A 16,046-nucleotide genomic window follows, 5' to 3' on the forward strand; every position below is an offset into this window, starting at 1 on the left:
CTTGCCAAGAGAAATTTCTCACTAAAATCCATCTCACAAAATGTTCCACTTACTTTCTACAGCAAAAGGAACTAGCAGTGCACGTAACTCTACAGAAGAATTTAAATATTGCTCAAGCTCCAGGAAAAGGTAACAATTTTTAATTATTGCACTGATTTTTTTGGGCAGCACTCTAGCAACAAGTAACCTCATTTCATCTTCCCACACAATAATTCAAAATGTAGGAGTGTTTTTTCTTTCTCTTCCTTAGCCTACAATTCAAGCCAGGAATGTTGTATCCTACAAAGAAGTGATGCTAGGACACATTACTGTGCTACCACAGTACTTTACCAAGAGTTTACCCCTGTATGTGCACAGAAATAACCACCTTTAGACAGGCACTGGGATTTCTGAATACTAGGATAAAGCTTAAAACGAAAAACAAGAAAGAAAGAAAAGTAACAAAATATCTGTTTCACCAAGAAATATGGTCTTCCTCTTTTTCTTTTGAGTAGGAGAAAAATTCTATGCCCCTGCAACCTCAAGTTCTCTGGTAAATTTGTGGGTTTGGATGGAATGCAGACCAACAGGGTTACATTTAACAACAGAGCTATTAAAACTGGCAGAACAGCTTGAAATTCAGACTTTTCAAAGAACGTGTATAGTTCACCTGACAAAACCAGCGACCATGGGGAGCTAAACTAGTTGAGAAAAGAAAGAATACCTGCAGTTAAAAAAACTTCCTCAGTCCTGGGCTCAGCACTAGGGCTGAAGATAAACAAATATGGGAAGGCTGCTCTCCCAGTCTGTGAGGTGCTGAGCAGGATTCAGTCAGCCAAAACCTGCTGACACAGGGATTCAGGTGGAAACTAAGGCTATAACTTCAAAGAGTGTCTATAAATATTTACATTTGTTTTTTTTCAAGTTCTGACATTTAAATAAGTGGCCAGAAGTAAAAGAAAGTTTGTATTTGTGTGTACTTTTAGAATATTTTAGTTCCCAGAATCAGAGCTTTGCAAGGAGCTCCAAAGATGCAAACAAGCATCCTACCAGTCTGATACTGCAGAGCATCAAGCAAGAGGGTTGAATGTTCTCTGAGAACAGAAGCAAATGCAGTGCAATGCTTTCAGGCAAAGGAAAAAAAATGTCTCTTAATTACATATAATTAGTTAGCAAACTTTCCATTGGGGAAGGTTTTTGTGGTTCATTAGCATTCAGTTAACTTGGAGTATTTAAAAAATTTACAAAAACAAATACAGAGGAAAACCCAAGTTTTTAATGGGAGAGAGGTCCTTCAGGATGCCACTGTAACCAGATTCAGAATTCTGCATATCCAAAAGGACAGACACTAAACCCTGGCCCTTGCAAATCAGAATCACAGATTATCATAGATTCATGGAATGGTTTGGGCTGAAAGAGACCTTCTAGACCACCTCATTCCAACCCCCTACCATGGGCAGGGACACTTTCCACTATCCCAGCTTGCTCCAAACAACATTTCCAGGGATGGGGCAGCCATAATGGCATTATTAAAAAAGGGTCTCCATTATTTAGCTCTGGAGTCTGCCCTTCTGAAACTCATGATGTACTTCTGGATGTAGACAAAAAAACAAGCACCCAGACTGTGTAGGATTGTGCACAACGTCACCTCCTGCCACTATTTATCTCAATCTTGGAAATCCTCTTACAAGGCTATTGTCTGTGTTAAATTCTTTCAGCCTTCCTTACTGAGGCTATTTTTGCATTGCTTTGTAGGTTCTCCCTAATCTTAGTCTGCCTTTTGAGCTGAAGGTTTCATCTCATTGCTTCTCAGAGGAATGTACTATTTGTGCTGGACAGATAAGTGATGGCCATAGATAGCTGCTTACCCAGACTATGTCAGCAGAGCTCTTACTGTGACTGCAAAGCACCGCAGCCAAATTTGGATTGGATTAAGGACAATCAGTTTTCCTTGTCTAGGCATTATTTTTGTGGCTACTTCTGGCAGGAGGGCTTACCCCACACAATGCAAGGAATTGTGAAGGCTCTCTGTGGTAATGTTTTTTGGTGCTGAATTATGCTAAATCCAGCCTGGTTCACCAAACTTCAAACACACATCCTGCTTTTTGAAGCTGGATGTGACAGATAAGCTGGTAGCTGACCTGGAAATTTGTGACTAGCAGTCAATCACTTTGTACTATAAAAGTCCAGTCCCCTTTCATACAGGCAGGTTCTTCTGACATAACCCTTCCTGGGGTGTGTGAGTGAAGAATCCTCCCTTGGCTGGGGACACCCAGGGTCACTTCTCTAGGGTGGGAGAAAGAGATCTCCCCAGGTGTGTTGGTCTGGGTGAGTTACATCAAATCTCTACTATATAATCATTTCTTTTTGCCAACTTTAATATAATTGCTTCAATATAGTGCACTAACCTATCTTATACTGCACTACTAGTTGGTTTAGTGTTTATATTGTGTAGCAAATAATTCTGATTAAGATCTTTTGTCTGTTCACTCATCTGACTGTTTGTAATTGTAAGTGATTCGTTTTATATAAATATTCTCAGTTTGCCACCATTGAAACTTGTGGGACAAAAGTGGTTCAATCACACCTCTGTAATTCCTTAAATTTAAACCGTTGACAAAATCTGAGGCAAAGATTGGATCCTTTCTGCACCTTGTGACTCAACAGCAGGGCTTCTTTAATACATTTTGTCTAAGCCTTCCACTCCCACCCACGACACTACTCATTATCTGGACTTACTTTTGCTTAATGGCGCTGGAGAATGAGATCAGTAAGCCAGTCCTGTTACAAACAGACCTCCATGCTCAAGGTCAAACAGAAATCAAATAGTTCTATTTTTGTCTTTTTTTTTAAAGGACAACTACAGTATGTATCGTGAACATATGTAGCACAGCCAATGTGATACTCAGGAGAAAAAGCAAATGAATTTGCCTCCATTACCAACAACTAAGCAGAATTCTAACTTTGTTTTCTACACAAACCAAAGGGAAAAGGGAGAAAGTGGTCAGCATTTTCTGGGCTGTTTGTTCCACACTTCAGGACTGCCCAATCCTCAGGCTGTGGAATTATTTACACCTCCCTTTATACATTTAATGGCTTCACCTGCTTCTGAAGTAAGATTTTCTGTAAGATTAGACTACCACCAAAAAAATTTAAAAAGATAGACCACCCCCCACCCCCAATAAAACAAGTACTCTCTAGTATCCAAAGCTAAAATACAGTAGATATTTAATATATAAGGAAGGATTATCTGTTCTTATTAATCTTTTGGAAGCTTTTCTAACTTGTTGAGGATACAAAGGAATACTTCTTTATTGAATGAAATTTGGTCTTATTTACAGTTTACCACCTTTTAACTCCTTTTTCTCTTTGACTTCCAAGTTCTTCCATCCACATTCACCTTAGAAAGCAGCTGCTGGGCTATTTCCACGTGAATTATGACATCACCTCTGCTAACTCATAGCAGTCTCTGATCAAGATAAATCACAGAATTATAGAATTACAGAATGCTTTGTGTTTGAAGGGAACAAATTTGTAACCAAATTCAGAATTCTGCATATCCCAAAGAACCCTGGCTCTTGCAACTCAGAATCACAGATTATCATGGAATCATGGAATGGTTTGGGTTGAAAGAGACCTTATGGCTCATCTTATTCCAACCCCCTGCCATGGACAGGGACACCTTCCACTAGCCCAGGTTGCTCCAAGCCCCGTCCAACCTGGCCTTGGACACTTCCAGGGATCCAGGGGCAGCCACAGCTTCTCTGGGCAACCTGGGCCAGGGCCTCCCCACCATCACAGAGAGGAATTCCTTCCCAATATCCCATCTAACCGTACCCTCTGTCAGTGGGAAGCCATTCCCCCTTGTCCTGTCACTCCAGGCCCTTGTAAATAGTCTCTCTCCATTTTTCTTATAGGCTCCCTCTAGGTAGTGGAATAAAACAACATTGTTGGAGGCTGGAATTAACTCTATCACAGTGCCCAGAACTGGGAAAATTATATTTATGTCTGTTTGTTTATAACTACAGTAACATTTACCAACTGCAAACTCACTTGATATCAACTATGGCATTTTTGTAGTGTGTGGAGGAAGAACTGAATCCAACACATCTTCATCCCATCCCAGTACTTTAACCAGAGGCAACTTATCCCTTTGTCCTTGGTGGGCAGGATGTATGTAACCACTGAGCAGGTGGCTGCACACTAAGAAAGAGGGAAGGAAGAGGCTCAGTTGTTTGGCCAGGGAACTTTATCAGAAATAGGCCTCTTAACCCCTATTATTTCCCACAGCCTTTAGAGTCGAGTCAGGAATCCCAGGAATGAATAGGTGCACAGTTATCTGCAAGCTTTCACATCCTGACAGCTCTGGGCATTTCTCACTTTTGCTTCACATCAGGACCTTCTGCCAGGAACTGTTGGGAGAGAGAAGAAGAAGAAGAAAAGAAATTATTAAAAAAACCCCGTAGGTTGGTTGTGGAGAGAGAAAGAGAGAGAAAAAAGAGAGAGAGAGAGAGAGAGAGAGAGAGAGAGAGAGAGAGCGCAAGGATGGTGGCCAGAGGGTGTGGAGAACTGGATGTAAACTTGGCTTTAATACCTTGTACATATACTGCTCTGTTACACATAAAGCTAAAATGTGTGAAACAGGCTGTGCTGAACCAGTACAGCCAGGAATACACAAGCCAGGAATAGAAGGACTGAAATAATGAATGAAGGAGGATTCACAGTCCCTGCAGGCAATGTGATCATCTATGATATCAATGATATCAATGTGTGATTCCAGTGAAATGTCTTAGGGGGGAGTTAGTTACTTTGTGTTGTTGGCTGCCATAGAATCATAGAACATAGAATGTCCTGATTGGAAGGGACCCACAGGGACCAGCCAGTCCAACTCCTGGCCCTGCACAGACACCCCAACAATCCCACCCTGTTTTGAGAGCATTGTCCAAGCCCTCCTGGAGCTCTGGCAGCCTTGGGGCTGTGCCCACTGCCCTGGGGAGCCTGGTCAGTGCCAACCACCCTCTGGGGGAAGAACCTTTTCCTCATATCCAATCTAAACCTCTCCTGAGGTTCATACCAAGAGAAAATCACATCTTCCCAGTTCAAAATATCACTCATTCTACATGGGCTACAGATACAAACATGTTGAGGAGGAAAACTAGTAAAAAATGCATGTTATAGACACAGAAATATATCCCATGGCGCAAAATATCTCCCGCACCCTACTACTTCATCTTTCTCCCCTCCTCATCCTCTTCTCCTCCTCTGTCAAGCTTCATTACTACCAAATAACTACAGCAGGTTCACAAGTTTTTCTGGTTTATCTTAAGTCTTCCAGCACAGGGGTTTTGTTTTCCACTGTTTTTGATCTTCCTACCATAATTTGGGCTCGTGGAAAACAAAAATAAAACTGAAACTCAACCAGAAGTTCTCAGCATGGGGGACCACCCAGGTCAGTACACTCAATAGCACTGTCAGGTGTTCCTTCCCCACCAGAATAACAATTAAATGCTCAAAATCAATTAAATGAGGAAAAAAAAAATAAGGAGACTATTTGAGGGAGAATCCGGAGAAAACAGCCAGGGAATAAGGTTAGCTTATTATTTACAGCAAATACACAACATATTACTGCAAACTCTCCCACTCTTGCATTAAGACTTTGCTGTTATTCTTGTGTATTTGTTTAATGCTGGGCTTTAAGTTTTGGATGTGATGAGCATCCCCTGTGCAAACTGAATCCAAGAGCTTCTCTGGACACTCAGCCCATCTGAACACCAGGGCATACACAGCTACAGATCTATTAATATTTTATCCTGATATGTATTTTTAATCAAAAGATCTTAAAGTCCAGTAAAATCTCCAGTTTATATATTCCAGTCTTTAGATGCTTTCGTTAATAAATAGTTTATAGGATACGGATGGACCTTACACAAAAATGTCAAGATTGCAATGATTTTCATGGATTTTTAGGATGATGAAGATACACAAAAATAAATCTGTGTCTTAAAAGTCAGCACCAAACCACAATTCACCATTTTAGAAAGACAGCTACAAGTGGATAAGTTTCCCTAAACAGGACACACGGTGACATTTTAATAATTTTATTTCAATTACACCGTTGCAGTGTTCCCTGTATATTAAATCCAGACTGAAAAGAAGAGGAAAAATGAAAAAGAAAGCAAAAAATTAGAGATTTCTGTGACATACAGATACTTTTAGAGCACTAATTCCATGGGTGTCACCAGACAGAAGCCTGGATTTTGAGACCAACAGTGAAAAAACACAGTTAACTCTTCCTAATGTATCTCAGTATTAGTCACCTGTTAATTTGGACTAATTACTTGATAAGTCATGACTCCAGCCTCCAGGACAACTATATCAAACAAATAAAAGAGAATTCCATATGACTGCTTTATTAATCTTAAGAGGGGAAAAAAAAGGTAAAAAAGAGCTACTCAGTGTAGGGACAAATCAATTAAAATTCTTGTATGGATTCCAAAGTGAAAAATTAAATGCTGATGACGGAATCATTAACAAAAATTAAGAAAGATTTTTGGGTTTGTGTTTTTGCTTGTGCTTTGATTTTTTTTTTTAAAGTATGGGGAGGGTTTCCATTGTTTTATTTGTTTATTTGGTTTTTTTGTTTGTTTTTTTTTGTTACTAGTTCTATCTAAATAGGCTAAAGAGATCAATTTTTAAGGTATTATCCCATGCTATACTGGGATTCAAACTGCAAATTCCCCGACTTGGTAATTTTCTCTGTGTGACTATGAAACATTTAACAACAAACATTTGCAGCAGATTAAAGTGGCTAGAAATTACTCTGGGAGAAAAAAATATTACATTCTCTAAAGGTAATTTTTAGATGTTTTCAAACCTTTCCTCTCTTAGGCCACCAAATAAACTATTTAAATTCACTGAAAATTAGCTGAAAATTCTGGAACCTTGTGGTTAAGAGCTTGGGAAAAATGAAAAGATATGATCTGACTCTGAAGAACACAATGCCTCCCTGGCCTTGTATAATAGGTGAGTCTCAGCAAAGCTTTTGAAAGCTCTGCTCCCTGTTTGACTTAGAGTCGGACATTTGGCCTTTTTCACTGGAGGCAGAGGCTTTCCTGCACTACACTTGAAAATATGTGTATTTTGAAATCACCAAAGATAGATATTTAACACTGACTTACTACATTCAAACTATCTTAATTTAAGTTTTTCAATGAATGACATTCACACTCAAAGTTGAACTGGCCCATAGTAGTCCGTGCAGAGTATGGCAGCTCCTTCCATTCTGCATATGGAATTCCACTACATTTATGGAAGTTAATCATTAATTCAGTTAAATCAAAAAAGTTTATAGAACCATGTGAACTTGGCATCTGAAGTGTTCTGCAACTCTATGGGGGTTTTTATCATAGAATCATTAAGGATGGAATAGATCTCCAACATTATCAAATCCAACCTTTGGCTGAGCACCAGTGTGCCCACTAAACCACAAGTGTCCCATCTACTCCTTTTCTGAACACTTCCATGGATGGTGATTCCACCACTGCCCTGGGCAGCCCATTGCAATGCTTAACCACTCTTTCAGTGAAGAAATTTTGCCTAATATCCAACCTGAACCTCCCCTAGTGCAACTTGAGACCACTGAGAATATTGGGCAGTGCATTGTAACGTGTAATTTTTGCTTAACAGCCAAGTATTACATATCAGGATGAAAGAAGGCATTTTGAGTACAAAGAAAACCAACCTAAAAACTCTACCAGGTTGTGTTTCTTGGGGCTGATAAGAGCAGCTGTGCAGCAGCCCTACAGTCAGTGTTGCCAGACTGATCCAACCTGAGCCCAGAGTAATCAATTCCAAATTGAGTGATATGTCAAAGCAGCGAAGTGAAAACAGATACTGTGGGGCTGGACCACAACAGAGCCACTAATTTGACTGCAGGGCTGGAGCCCCTCTGCTCTGGAGCCAGGCTGGGAGAGCTGGGGGGCTTCACCTGGAGAAGGAAAGGCTCCAAAGAGACCTGAGAGCCCCTTCCAGGGCTAAAGGGGCTCCAGGAGAGCTGGAGAGGGACTGGGGACAAGGGATGGAGGGACAGGACAATGGGGAATGGCTTCCCACTGCCAGAGGGCAGGGATAGATGAGATATGGGGAAGGAATCCTTCCCTGAGAGGGTGGGGAGGCCCTGGCACAGGTTGCCCAGAGAAGCTGTGGCTGCCCCTGGATCCCTGGAAGTGTCCAAGGGCAGGTTGGACAGGGCTTGGAGCAACCTGGGCTAGTGGGAGGTGTTCCTGCCCATGGCAGGGGGTGGAATGGGATGAGTTCTAAAGTCCCTTCCAACCCAAACCATTTTGTAATTCTGTGATTTCTGCTTACACTCTATTGCTGTGCTACCCATCCCCTTCCTGGGTGCACCATGGTGGGAAAGACCCTGGAGTATTATTATCTACCATGGTAGCATTGAAGAAAAAAAAAGCAAATGTATTGTTGGTATTAAAAGAAAAGTTTTTCTTCCCTCAATGATGTTTTCTCATGGGACAAGTGCTACCTGTAATCCTGAGTCTGCACAGCACATTTTCTTTAAAGGAATAGATTAGGTTAATAACTATTTTACATAAGATGTGCATTTGTATGGCATATGAAAGACAAATATTTGAGTTTCTGCTCTAACTCCTTCAGTATTTCATGTCCCAGGGATGTGCCCTACCAAGTGGGCCAGGGGTTAATTCTCTCTTACTTGGATTCTTCATTCTTGGAAACTGTTTCAAAGGTTGAGGGTTTTTTTTTTTTTCCATAAAGAAAAAGAAATACTTGAAAATCTGAATAACATTGACTAAGACAAGAAGACAGCTCATAAGGCTTATTTAGTTGACCCCAGACAACCAAAACTATTTTCCTAAGACCCAGATTTTAAGGCACAAATCTGACCATTGGCAGGCATTGCTCTGCAGGCACTTACTGCTTCAGCTCAAAGGGAGGCAGGCCCTGGTTTTCTACCTGTAGATTTCCAATGTCTTCATCTCGGCACATTTTCTTGTCTGGCTTTCCTGCTTCATCTCCCTGGAAAACAAACAGCCAGGCAGGACCACAGGGAATGCAGATTGGCTAAAAACAGAAACTCCCACAGACTGGCTGGAGAACTCTGTCTCTAGTCTTACCTTCACAGAAGGACAACAGAACACCTCCTACGGCCTAGGAATTACATCTGGATTGAAAAAATAAATCGCAGATTCAACAGTAGTATGAGCCTTATAATATCACAAAATTCGTTCTTTAGCCCCTGATAACACATTCCTGTTCCTATATACACTAATTAGAGAGACAACTCATCACCTCTTCCCCTGTTAACAGTTCCTTTCTACTGCCAGAGTTAGCTACTTCTGTCTTATCAAATTTCTCTCACTCAGCATTTGGCTCGAAGTTTGCCCCTGTTTTATCTAATGAGGAGACAGCACGACCCAAACCTCATGGTTTTTTTCCAGATATAATATATCATCTGGTCTAATAAAAGATGCTTGGTATATCTTCCCATGAATTTTGCATCTTTCAGATCTCTGGGCAAACACAATTTCAGGGTCACTTACCGCAGTATCCTTCTCTTTCAATACCAAATAGAATTTATTCAGTCTCTTCAGAGGTTTGCTGGATGAAAAGTCCACAAAGTTCATAGGAAAATGGCCATATTTAGTACTCAGGCTGTATTTTCTTCATTTACCTGGCTTGTTGAGCCATGTCTCAATGTTTAGGTAACACATACAACGCATGTAAGAGCCACCACAGCAAAGACATGCTGAAAAGCTGCTCTAATGTATGTGACTTATAATTACCTGGTTTGATACACATTTTATACATCCTTGCTGAACACAGGTGTTTTTCTAAGGCTGTTTGCAAAATCCAGAAAGTATAAAGTAAGGTTTATTCCATGCAGGAACCCTGTGGCCTGGGAAGAATTTCCTCTCTCGAAGATTGGTGTCTTATTTTCACACAGAATTTCTTTTTGCTGAATATGTGGTGCAGTGACTGCCTTTTATGCAAAAATCTGTGATAAAAAAGTCTAAACCAGTCCTGCTAAGAATGAGGAACTGGCCAATATGGTGAGTAAAGGTGTTGCTTCAAAGGTAGGAATAGGCTTTTTGAGATCGCTTGAGTAAGCTACCAGTCTGCTTTGTTAGGATGGAAACACTATCCATGTCACCCCTCTGGAGCCCAGTTTATGTTGTTTCCAGGCTCTCCAAATCTTATTTGGACATTTTTCTGACATGTATCAGGGTATGGGTCACAGATCAGCTGAATACAGCACAGCACTGCTATGAACAGAGGAAATGCTCACCTGTCTGCCCTCCTTCCAGGAGATAAACTCCACGGAACTCAGAAATTCAGAATCAGCTTTATCACTCCTTGGGAGCATTTCAGCATCATCTGAGATTCACCCATCTACTGATCCTTCCTTGTATCCTTCAGATGAACCAGGGTGCCAAAGGCCATGTACAGCACCTGACCTGCCAGGGACTGACACAGAGCAGTGAAATGCAGTCACACAGAAAGAAACCCCAATTTCTGCCCTGGAATTTGCCTTGGATCCCTGGAGTGACAGATGCCCATATTTACCTCTCAGAGAGGCAACAGATTTATGGGATAATCTCACATTCACTACAAGCTGTTTCCTATGGAGCTGGCTTAGCTTTGCCAGCAGTTTTCTGCTCCTGCTTTGGGATCCGCTTCTTGTTCAGTACCTCTTTATTCTGTAACATCTTACATAGCAACAAATACCTAAAAGTAGGTACTGAAGCACTACTAAACGTACTATTGAAGACTCCCAAACAGTGCAAAGTTGACAATCGTCTGGCCAATCATTCTCCAAGACCTTGGGAAGTGTTCTTCTTGGATAACTAACATCAGGAAGTCCTAAACCCAAAAGAACTTTAACAGAGGTTAAACTCCTTGACCTGATGATAAAGAGCTGTTGGAAAGAGAGAAGCAGCCAGACAGGAGATACAGCACTACTTGGAGACATTCCACTCTGACAACAGTGCCATATTTTTACCTGTCTGTCACTAAAAAACATGTTTTTATATTACATTTGTGATTAAATTGGTATTTACACACAAGGAGAAAAAGCAGCCTAAGAGAGTCTCATAGCTTTGCATCCTTTGAAGAAATTTTGCAGACAAGAAAATATTAAAAAATTGTTCTGTCTAGAGGCAGAAGATAAACAAAAGGTGTTACAGTCTGAAAATGAAGCCAAAACACTTCAGCAGTCAGCAATAAATAACCAAAAAAGAAAGAAGGAAGGGGGAAAAAAAAGAACAAAACAACCCCCCAAAAGAGATACTTGGTATAACAGTGTTGGATTAGCAGGATCTTCAAAACATACAAATGCAGGCAGGAAAGGGACCAGATGCTTTAATGTCATAACATGTATTTTATGAGCTAGAACACTATCTGTAGAGTTCTCCAAAGAATACCTGTAATCTACACATATTTTCCCAAATCAATTCTATTATTTCCCAGATAAATTCTGTCACTTCTGTTACGTGACATGGGTGTAAGACATCGAAACACGAATGCAGTCAAAGACCATTTTAGTACACTTCACGGCAGCTCAGGCTGTAATGGAAAGCCAGGGTTATGCATCTAATTTTTAGTTACATTGGATACATGATTGCCTTCTTGAGTGGCAATCACAAATTATTATCAAAGGGCATCATAAATGGCATTCAGATTTCAGTGGCTGAGCTCATTATGACATTTAGAGCACTTACCGCTTATTGTGAGTTTTGCTGATTGCTGCTTATCCACAGATGACAAATATTGCAGAGCACCTCAGACAACCAGAGCCATTTTCTCCAATTCTTTATCTCGGCTGACTCCTTGTTTTGTAGGTAATTTGGCTGTAGTCAGCAGCCTACAGGGAAAAGACAGGAGAAAACTGGTAGTCAGCTTGAGTTAGGTGTGACATCAACTGTCCAACCACACACAGAACTGTGGTCAGTTTGCATGAAAGGAGAAGCTGAAATGTTGCAGACTTCCTGAGGGACTGAAAGCCCAAATTGTCCCATTTTGTCACAACTTGAATTCGGTAAGCCATTTCAAACCTTCTCACCACAAGAAAAGTATCAAGGAGAATTTAACTGAGGGGCATTTCTGTAGGAACAGAAATAGGAGAGGGAAGGGCTGAAGGTAAGGCCTTGGCAGAGGGGTTGGAACTACGTGACCTTTAAGGTCCTTCCAACCCAAACCCTTATATGATTCTATGAGTCCATTTCAGAGTAGCAATTAAATCTTCCAAATATCAGCTTTAAAAGGTAGAATTATGAAGATACTATTTTTTTCAGACCCAAACCAAACCTCTTAATATCTTTCCATTTAGAGATTAAAAAAGTGCCTGTACAGGTGAGTTAGTTGGGTGTGGGCTGACATTGTGGAAATCAAATCCCTCCCTGCTGATTAAGCATCACTCTAAGGCAAATGAAATGCTGATAAGGGCATTCACCAATTACAAAATCAACCAAGTAGTGTCTGAGGACTGGATATGTTCCACAGGACTTCTTTAATTTAAGTCTCTGACGATGCTGCTTTGTAAGCAGTGCTCTGTGTGTGCCTGAGAAAGGAGTGAACATCTTGGTTGAGGCAAGACTTGCTCCATCAGACACACATTTGGCCAGGCCTTGGAGCAGCTGTGAGTAGGAGGAGCAAAAGTCAGACACCACTGGCACTGTAGGACTTCTGGTGGCAGTGTCATAAACTTCTTCATGTATCATTTGCCAGAATTTGTTCTGTAGCAGGCAAAATATCCGTAAAATATCCATTTCACTTCCCTGACCTTTTGCAGCTTTTCCTAACAGGTGAATCAATGGTGAGGTTGCTCTTCAATTGTGCGTTGTTTGCATGTGTCCTGCTCTCTCCAGCTTTAATTTGCTTTCCCTGCACTGCCCGGGAGAAAACACTTCTCGGTGTTAGGTAACACTTCTCAGGGATAAAGCTTCTCAGGTAATGAAAATTACTATGTTTAATACTTCAATGCAAGTGATCAGGAGCTTTACAAACAGAAAGACACTTAAAATCATGTAAACACACAGTAATGCAGGAATCAAACACGTGAAAGAGAGTAGGTTTAAATTGGATATTACAGAGAAATTCTTCCCTGTGAGGGTGCTGAGGCACCAGGTTGCCCAGAGAAGCTGTGGCTGCCCCTGGATCCCTGGAAGTGTCCAAGGCCAGGTTGGACAGGGCTTGGAGCAGCTGGGGTTGGTGGGAGGTGTTCCTGCCCATGGCAGGGGGTTGGAACTGCATGGTCTTCAAGGTCCCTTCCAAGCCAGAATATTCTGTGACTCTATGAAATTATAGCTTTGCCTTTAATCTACTATTTCTTTTTTTCTTCCTTACCTGTATTTCTCAGCTTACTTTCTTACCTTACTTTGTATTTCATGCAGCAGTTGGACTAAACCAACCTCAAGGACTCATCAACCCATACTTAACTCTAAAAGAAGAACCTCCAGACATCTCTCACACAGAGTTTTAGAGAGCTTTAAGGATTATTTCAAAACGTCCACAGAGGAGCTATTACAGTATTTATCTATCCTATATCTATCACAAGTCCTCCCTGTTTAAAAGTCACAAGATAAAAGTGGTTTACTTCTTTCTGCTCCTTTCTGTGTCACTTCACTAAATGTACACTAACAATAAAACAATGTCCTTTTCCTCAGTGACATTTTTAACCATCTAGTGTCAAAACAGTTTGCAAAGCAGATGCCAGCCCTTACCTGCATTTCACAGACATGTAGCATGAGCCAAGGAGAGGCTGAGGCCAGAGCTGCCCCAGCCCAGGGGGCTTCCCTGCTGTGCCTGTGTTTGAGTCCCCATCATGCCAGAAGTAACCAAACCTACCAACCAGAATTCAAGTTTAGACCATGCACCAAAATTATTTCACTTTCTTAGTAGATTTTTCCCTAGGTTAGCAGCTCTAGGGATGTATTAATGTTGCCTAAGAAAAGCAAACAAATAATATTTGTGTGAAGCAAAATATCTCGGACTGAAGATAAAGCCAATTATAGACACTTGAAAAATGTTGTGAGTGTTGAATTTTCTTACAAACATCACAATCTGCTAAGCTGTGACTCAAAGAAAACTTCAGCAATGAACTACCCTGGCTGCTTTGCACTACCCTTTCCCTCTTCTGATATCTCTTTGCATTTGTTTGCCAGAGGAAACAGAGTGGTCTGTGTTTCAAGTTCTTCCTGAAGGTATTGGTAGTAACAGAGGAAACCTGTTCAAAATCTTCTCCTGCCACATTGCTCCTCTATCACACGATGCAGTGATTTACATTAATAACAGCAGAGTGCAGAGAAGACCTGCTGAGCCTTTAATAAACTTCCTTTTTCCAATCACTTAAAACGTTCTTTAAAGTTGCAACTGAAGTAATACAAAGCCTGCATAACAGTACACTTGACATTTATGATCTTGGCAATAAATCTGATTTTCATTTTTACAATGTCTGCTTTTGATTAATTGTAGAAAGTTTACTATATATACTTCTAGAGAAACAGTGGAATGGTTAATAAACTATATTCTTCCTGATAATACTAAATTATAATGGAGCCTTGAACCACATACATTAAATGCAAAATGCTACAAAAAGCCAATGCTCACAAGTTCAACTTACATTACTGTTGCCATTAGGGAATAATTGTGAGGCAGCCTCAATTTCTTCTAGCCTTGGCATGTATTAATGTAGTGCACAATTCTGTACAGGTTTGAAGTTAAAACTTCCAATGTTCAACTGTAAGCAACATTTGTCATGCATCTTACAAACCCTTATTTTTTCATAGTACAGCATGATTGAGTTAGAATAGCAAGAGATTGTAATCTAGACTTGAAAAAAAATCTAGACTTAAGAAAAAAACCAACCCTCTATTATTATTTTTCAACATGACATAAGTGAAACCCAAGGAATGTAGTTATGCCAGAATTCTGCCACAGAAAAGAGCCAGCAGTGAACTGTGTGGGGTGCAATTTTATCACTTTAGGAAACTGTCTCACCTGGTACTCATGGGTCCTTTTCTGGGAGGGTGCCAAAGCTGAAGGATAATGGAAATATAATGAACAGCTGCAAATTAAATTATGCTGTTGTAACGTGGCATTATTTGGCATAAATGATTTCATTGCAATTAAGAAAACGGATCCATAGCCCGTAGCAGGTGGTTGTCGATGTAGCACCAGGTAAGTTGGCCTGCTGACAGAAAAGACAGCAAGAGAAGAGATCCTGCATACAGAAGCAGGTCTGCTCTCCAGTACAATAAACATAAAGCTGCATTATTAAAGGATCAACAGATATTAGAGAGAATCAAAATAGCCACTGTATAAACATTTCTGAAGTGTTTGTCTGACTCGGTGCAGAGGCCACAACCAGACCTGTGTAGTGTTCCAATCTCATTAGCAACTCACCAAATAGGTGTGAAATGATGGATGTGCCAGGACTTGTTATCTGCCCAAGAGTTCGCTGTTCTCCTAATTACTGTGTGCAACTAAAATCAGCATTTTTAGAAGCTCATTTTGCTTGCAATACTTCCCCTTGCAGACAGTCCTGCCACACTCAGCACTTGAAATAAATCAGATTTCATAATAGTTTTGAGAAGAGTAACCAAAAATCATGCTCTCAACACTTTCCATCCTCTCTGGTGGTTTTTGGGTTGAATCGTGACTCATTTCTATCACAGGAAAACATTGCTTTCGTTGATATGTCTTTGCCCTAATTGCTTGTGAATTTGTAACATTTTAAAATCAACCACTATCATCCATAGGTGACAGATAAAGCTGCAAACGAGAAAAATCAGGTAATTGCTCGTTACAGTTGAGTACAATCTAAATAGAGAGGGTGTCTACCAAAAGTCCTCTTGGCCCATTTCATCTGAGCATGAACACCAAATGAGGATGCACTTCACAGATAGTTCAATGTGCAGCTGAAATTTCCATATGTACAAGGAAAACTCCACTTAGTCAAGGCCAGGTTGGATGGAGCTTGGAGCAACCTGGTCTAGTGGAAGGTGTCCCTGTCCAGGGGACACTAATTTTTTTGG

The 16,046-nt window shown here is 40.7% G+C and overlaps 1 long non-coding RNA gene across 1 annotated transcript; it reads right to left on the reverse strand.

Annotated features, from left to right (window-relative positions):
- Positions 1–6,108: 6,108 nt before the first annotated feature.
- Positions 6,109–13,890, reverse strand: LOC113972234. Its single transcript, XR_003535816.1, has 4 exons — positions 13,734–13,890; positions 11,733–11,875; positions 10,301–10,479; positions 6,109–6,124 (listed from the first exon to the last, which is right to left on the reverse strand). It is a non-coding gene; the product is annotated as an uncharacterized LOC113972234 (long non-coding RNA).
- Between the last annotated feature and the right edge of the window lie 2,156 nt (positions 13,891–16,046).

The sequence above is a fragment of the Neopelma chrysocephalum genome, unplaced genomic scaffold, assembly GCF_003984885.1.
Source record: "Neopelma chrysocephalum unplaced genomic scaffold, ASM398488v2 Primary Assembly neopelma1_89, whole genome shotgun sequence".
In the NCBI taxonomy this organism is placed as follows: domain Eukaryota; kingdom Metazoa; phylum Chordata; class Aves; order Passeriformes; family Pipridae; genus Neopelma; species Neopelma chrysocephalum.